The 6,587-nt window shown below is 32.2% G+C and overlaps 1 long non-coding RNA gene across 1 annotated transcript; it reads right to left on the bottom strand.

Annotated features, from left to right (window-relative positions):
- Positions 1-971: 971 nt before the first annotated feature.
- Positions 972-6,587, bottom strand: LOC139491261 (uncharacterized). The gene is made up of 3 exons (XR_011656500.1): positions 6,151-6,587; positions 2,346-2,433; positions 972-1,471 (listed from the first exon to the last, which is right to left on the bottom strand). It is a non-coding gene; the product is annotated as an uncharacterized lncRNA (long non-coding RNA).

Raw genomic sequence — 6,587 nt, forward strand, 5'->3', positions numbered from 1 at the left:
AAAAGTGCATGTCTTAGATCTTCATACAAGGGACAATTTAAAAGTACATGTTTTTCATCCTCTAAAATATTACAAACACTGGACACTTTTAATTTGCAAAACACTCATTTGCAAATCCGCCGCCGCCTCAAACAAGAGCTACAATATCATGTATATAACCAAAATGTGCAGAATTACATGGGATTCAATAATTTCATTGGTTTTATACTGTTACTTTCATATTTATTTTGCAATTTGAATTATAAAAACATGGGATTTTCAATATCCCATGGGACAGGGCAAAATCCCATGGGATTTACCATTATCCCATGGGATTTTGGTTAAATCCCATGGGATTTTTTTTGGTCCCATGGGATTATTGTAGTCCCATGGGATATTTGTTGTCCCATGGGACAAAAAAAATCCCATGGGACTATAATTATCCCATGGGATTTTTAATATCCCATGGGACAAAATAAAATCCTATGGGATTAAAATTATAAATATATATATATAAATATAAAGTTATGTGTATGTTACAATGAATGCTGTTTGGTAGTAAAATGTTTTAAATGTATATGAGTTTTTTTTATATTTTTTATATATACATATATATAATTTTTTTTAAATTTTGTCACAAACATGTTTTTTATTTGTTTATATGACAATAAATATTATTCTTATTTTGGAATGTATAATAATAATATTTTACAGTCAAAGAATAAAGTCCTTTCACTGAAACAAAATGATGAAATTTCTAAATAAATGAAAAAATATTGTTTTGAAATCTTTGTCTTGTTTATTCTATTATGAAAAATAGAACTGAAAAAATATTTCATATTCTGACTGAATAGTTCACTCTTTTCATGAGGTAAGATTTTCTTTGTTATAGGTTCATTGCAATACTTGTATAGGCAAACAATTTGAATTATATATAACTTTGTGGTGTACATAATAGTATGCTTATAATTGCAAATTAATAATATAAACACTTTTTGTTAAAGTTTTTGCTTTCTTTATTCACAGCTTGCTATGTACAATTATTCAGTCCACTATATAAGAGTGAAGTCAATAAATAATTTCATTCACTAGAATATTCCTGCAATTCTTAGACAAAACATTTTTTCAATCTGTTCTTCAAAGATCTTCCTCTGTACATCTTTATTGAATGGAGAGATTCAAATGAGAAGACAAAGCAAGTTTATTTGGACAACAACATTCTAATATCTTGTTCATTCGTTCCATCTTTCAATTGATAATTACATTGTTGTATTTATATGATCAAGTTCTTGTGCATCAATGATCGTGATGATATGACTCCTTTTTGTTTATAGTCATCATGTTGAAATTTCCTCTTTCAAATAAATGTAGGAAAAAACATGTTCCATTTCAAATTAATAAAAAAGTCGCACTATGGAGAAAAATATCAGCTTTAAGTTTTCCGTTCAGTATTGATCTGTGAATGATGACCATGAAAATCCAGATTTCTGACCTACAAATACACAAACTCAAAAATTATCAGTGAAGAGATCAATAAAATGGCTATTTTATCATGTTTATGATTAATATGATAAACTTTCATTTAAATATTCAAGTACTAAATTACAGAAATCGCTTAAATTTTATAATAGTTTAGTTAAAGTACAGCTTATTTAAAATTATAATAAAAAATATAGGCCACCGATGAGTTAAATAAGATATTACATTTTTAATGCCAAAAAATGGCTTTTTTGCACCAAAGGGAGATAATTTGGAGCTTTTTCAATGATATATGCATTTTAAAAGTCATCTGGGGCCAAACCGAATTGATTGTTTTGAATGATTTGGTGTACCATATGATAAAGATATAAATAAATTGAGTTATGAAAAAAAAATATTAAAACATTTTTCTGAAATTGTTATACCCTAGAGCCTCCTTAAATGTCATTTGATCTCTATTGGAGAAATGTCTCATTGGAAATCAGACTGCTAAGTGTTTCTTATTTTTATATCAACCCAGCCACATTATACCTGTCTAATATCAGGAGCTTGTACATAGTTCAGTGGTTGATGTTGGTTCATACCCGTCATTTTTATTTTTCATAATTTTTTGTTTTTATAAATTAGTCTGGTATATTTGACGTTTGAATTGATGCTCTGTTTCAAATTTGGTTAGTGTTGACTTTTATAGATTACTATAACATGTATAGGGTATGGGTTTTCTCATTACTTACAGGTCATCAATGGCCTCTAATAAGTAATTACAATGCTTACATCCACTAAATTGAACTCTGATGGATAGTTTTCTCTTTCATCATACCACATCTTATTTTAATAAATATTTAATTATTATTCAAGGACAAATTTTTTTATAACAGTGGACTTACCATTTAGGCTTTGTTGACCTCTGTAAATCTTATTTTGTTGATAATTTCTTCTGTTTATAGTTTCCCCTTTATCTTTCATGTTCTTGCCCTACACATAAAAGGGTAAACATCATTTAATGACAAAAATAACTACTACATGTATTACATATTAGTAGGCAACTGAAAATTTTGTCTTATTTGTATATAACATCAACTTACTCATCATTCTTGCTGTTCAATATCATGAATATTATCATTATTCTATGAATATGAGGTCACAGTAAAATTAACCTTGGCAGGCAGACATCTTTTTTTATATGATACCTTGTAGTCATTCCATACAACAAGTAGACCTATGCTTAAAAAATCTAAGGCCAAAATTAAAAATATGTTTGTTTCCCCTCCCCCCACACGGGTAAAAAATAAGCGCCCGGGTCAAAAAATTATTTTCCACAAAAAAATCGAAATTATTTTTTTCCTGAAAATAATTTGTTTCCATTTTTGGAAAGTGCTTGAAAGCAGAAGGATTGATAATCTAAATAAATACACTCAAATTGAGCACAAACAACTGATAAGTGGCCTGGACTGGACAAGTCAAACCATTCATGTGACCATGCTATGACAATCACATCCAGTTAAAAAAAACTAGAGGCTCTGAAGAGCCTGTGTCGCTCACCTGTTAATGTGTTTACTGATGTCGGCCATCTTCGTTGGTAGGCGGGGTCATTAGATACTTTTTTTTTAAATAGATACCCTAGTATTATGATTGTGGCCAAGTTTGGTTAAATTTGGCCAAGTAGTTTTAGAAATGATTTTTATACAAGTTACAAAAATGACGAAAAGTTGTTCAATATTGACTATAAAGGGCAATAACTCCTTAAGGGGTCCTCTAACAATTTTGATCATGCTGACTTATTTGAAGATCTTACTTTGCTGAACATTATTGCTGTCTACAGTTTATCTCTATCTATAATAGTATTCAAGATAATAACCAAAAACTGCAAAATTACCTTAAAATCACCAATTTTAGGGCAGCAACCCAACAACAGGTTGTCCAATTCAACTGAAAATTTGTGAGGGGATATATCTTATTCTGATGGACATTTAAATCTTGAAAGATTTGCCCTAAATGTCTTAGTTTCAGAGATATAAAGCAAAACCTGCATTTTACCACTATGTTCTAATTTTAGCCATGTCGGCCATTTTGTTTGGTAGGCTGAGTCATCGGACACATTTTTTAAACTACAAACCACAATGATAATTGTGGCCAAGTTTGGTTAAATTTGGCAAAGTAGTTTCAGAGAAGAAGATTTTTAAAAAAGTTACAAAAAATTATGAAAAGTTGTTAAAAATTGACTATAAAGGGCAATAACTCCTTAAGGGGTCGACTGACAATTTTGATCATGTTGACTTATTTGTAGGTCTTACTTTGCTGAACATTATTGCTTTTACAGTTTATCTCTATCTATAATAGTATTCAAGATAATAACCAAAAACTGCAAAATTTCCTTAAAATAACCATTTCACAGGCAGCAACCCATCAACAGGTTGTCCGATTCGTCTGAAAATTTCAGGGCAGATAGATCTTGACCTGATCAACAATTTTACCCCATGTCAGATTTGCTCTAAATGCTTTGGTTTTTGAGTTATAAGCCAAAAACTGCATTTTACCCCTATGTTCTATTTTTAGCCATGGCGGCCATCTTGGTTGGTTTGACAGGTCACGCCACACATTTTTTAAACTAGATACCCCAAGGATGATTGTGGCCAAGTTTGGTAGAATTTGGCCAAGTAGTTTCAGAGGAGAAGATTTTTGTAAAAGTTTACAGACGACGGACGCAGGACGACAGACGACGAACGCCAAGTGATGAGAAAAGCTCACTTGACCTTTCAGGTCAGGTGAGCTAAAAAAAACCTGCCTTCCTGGTCTGTTTACAAAGGGTAGACCCGGGGAGGGGAAACAGACATTCTTTTAAATGTGGCCTGATAAAATGACAAAACCAAGAAAACTTCTCATTGACCAAAGAACAATAAAATGCGGTCATGGTTTATATATGAATCTGCCATTCAGACATGCACACCTTACAATTGTTTCATATCTACCAAATATAATCTACCTGTAACTTTAAACATATGATAAACTGACAAAACAATGCAGTGTTTCATTGACCAATGAACCATGCATGAAAATGAGGTCAAGTTCATATAAAATATGACAGACAGCTAAGTGCATCTTACAATTATTTCATTCACTAAATAAAGGGGCCTTATTGCTTACAGTATCCGGAAAATTGACCAAACCACAAAAACTAAATATTTTCAAAGTTCCTTATACCCTGCCAATTTGTTATGGTTGTGCCTGTTCCAAGTCAGGATCCGATAATTCAGTGATTGTCGTTTGTTTATGTGTAACATATCTGTTTTTCAATTTTTTTGTACATAAATTAGGTTGTTAGTTTTCAACTTTCAACTTGGCTATCATGTGTAAAATCATACAAGTGTTGGGAAAACAGGAAGTTGTCGAGTGATGAATCTGAAAATGCATCACACAGTATAGCTGACTTATTTAACCCTGAAACCAAATTTCAGAAATCCTTCTATAGTAGTTCCTAAGGAAAATGGGACGAAAAATATTTATCGGACGGACTGACTGACGCAAGGATGGATGGACAGACAGGGGTAAAACAGTATACCCCCCCCCTTTTTTAAAGTGGGGGCATAATTTTAATACGGGGCTATAAAAACCCATGCAAGATGTCAAAACAAAAAGAAGTAACCTAATTCTTACTTGTTAGGGGCTATTTATTTGTTGTCGGTTATACATATAACAATACAACATATTAAAGGTCTGTAGAGCTTTTATCCGACATACATATATATGACAAGCACAATACATTTGTACATGAAACATAAAGCTCATCACTGAGATAGTAGTCTCAGATAGAGGGAGGCGGGGTCAACCAAACTCCCCTATTCAATCTGAATGCAGGACAGAAAGTCACAGTCAAAAAGTCACACACTGTCACAGGACAAAAAGTCACAATTTAGTTTTGAGATTATTTTTCTTTGAACAAGAAAACACTCTTTTTGTATTTTTCTTGAAGTTTTATACATGAACATGATATAGCAACTTTAAATTAAAATTTATTAAAAACAAATAAATCAGTGCATTAGGTTTGCGCACATTACCATTACATTTGCGCACAAAAATCATTACGTTTGTGTGCAGCTTTTGATTACATTTGCACGCATTTTTTAACATGTAAATATAAAAAAAAAGATATAGTATGATTGCCTTTTACAGCTGACTATGCGGTATGGGCTTTACCTCGGGCTTTGCTCATTGTTGAAGGCTGTTTGGTGACCTATGGTTGTTAATGTCTGTGTCATTTTGGTCTCTTGTGGACAGTTGTCTCATTGGCAATCATACCATACCTTCTTTATATTATTGGCTTATGGTTGAAGGCCGTAAAGACCTCTAGTTGTTAATGTCTGTGTCATTTTGGTCTCTTGTGGACAGTTGTCTCATTGGCAATCATACCACATCTTCTTTTTTATATTATGAACAATTTCCTAAAATTAAAAATGAATATATGTAATAAAAAGAAGATATTTCAAAATCTTTTTTCATTTATATTCAATCAATTGTCAACAAATTGTTTGTGGCTTTTTGTCCTATTAACTTTGTTACTTTATGCCTGAGTTTGACATGTGTTTGACTTTTTGTCCTGTGACTTTTTGTCGGAATGTCCTGTGACTTTCTGTTTTTGCAGAAGTCCAGGGAGTGTTAAAAAATCACATGTGCAAGTTGAGAGTCAACACTTACACAGGGACTACACAATACTTTTTCAGAATGTCAGCAAAAAAGAATCACTGGTGACAGGGGAGTGTAACCGATGAATTGATCCTGAATCAGATAAGATTTTCCCGGTACGTCTAAACACCGCTCAGGAGGACCTCCTGGGTGCACACATGCAGGGCATACAAAGTGCACTCATGGCAGACCCTATATAGTCGCCGTCGTATCTGCACACATGATTGATGTATATATTCGTTATAGATCGTCATACACTTCTCATTTTAGAGTTAAATTTGCAAGCAACCTCTTAAGATTCTAAAATAATAATGCTACTAAAAATATATTATTTCCCCCAATTTTCGCAATTTTTTCGCCATATAAAATATTTAGGCGACTGTGCTTTTAGTGAATATAAACGATGACGAGGCCTCACGAATAAATATAAATATGAAATATACTGGAAC

The sequence above is a fragment of the Mytilus edulis genome, chromosome 1, assembly GCF_963676685.1.
Source record: "Mytilus edulis chromosome 1, xbMytEdul2.2, whole genome shotgun sequence".
In the NCBI taxonomy this organism is placed as follows: domain Eukaryota; kingdom Metazoa; phylum Mollusca; class Bivalvia; order Mytilida; family Mytilidae; genus Mytilus; species Mytilus edulis.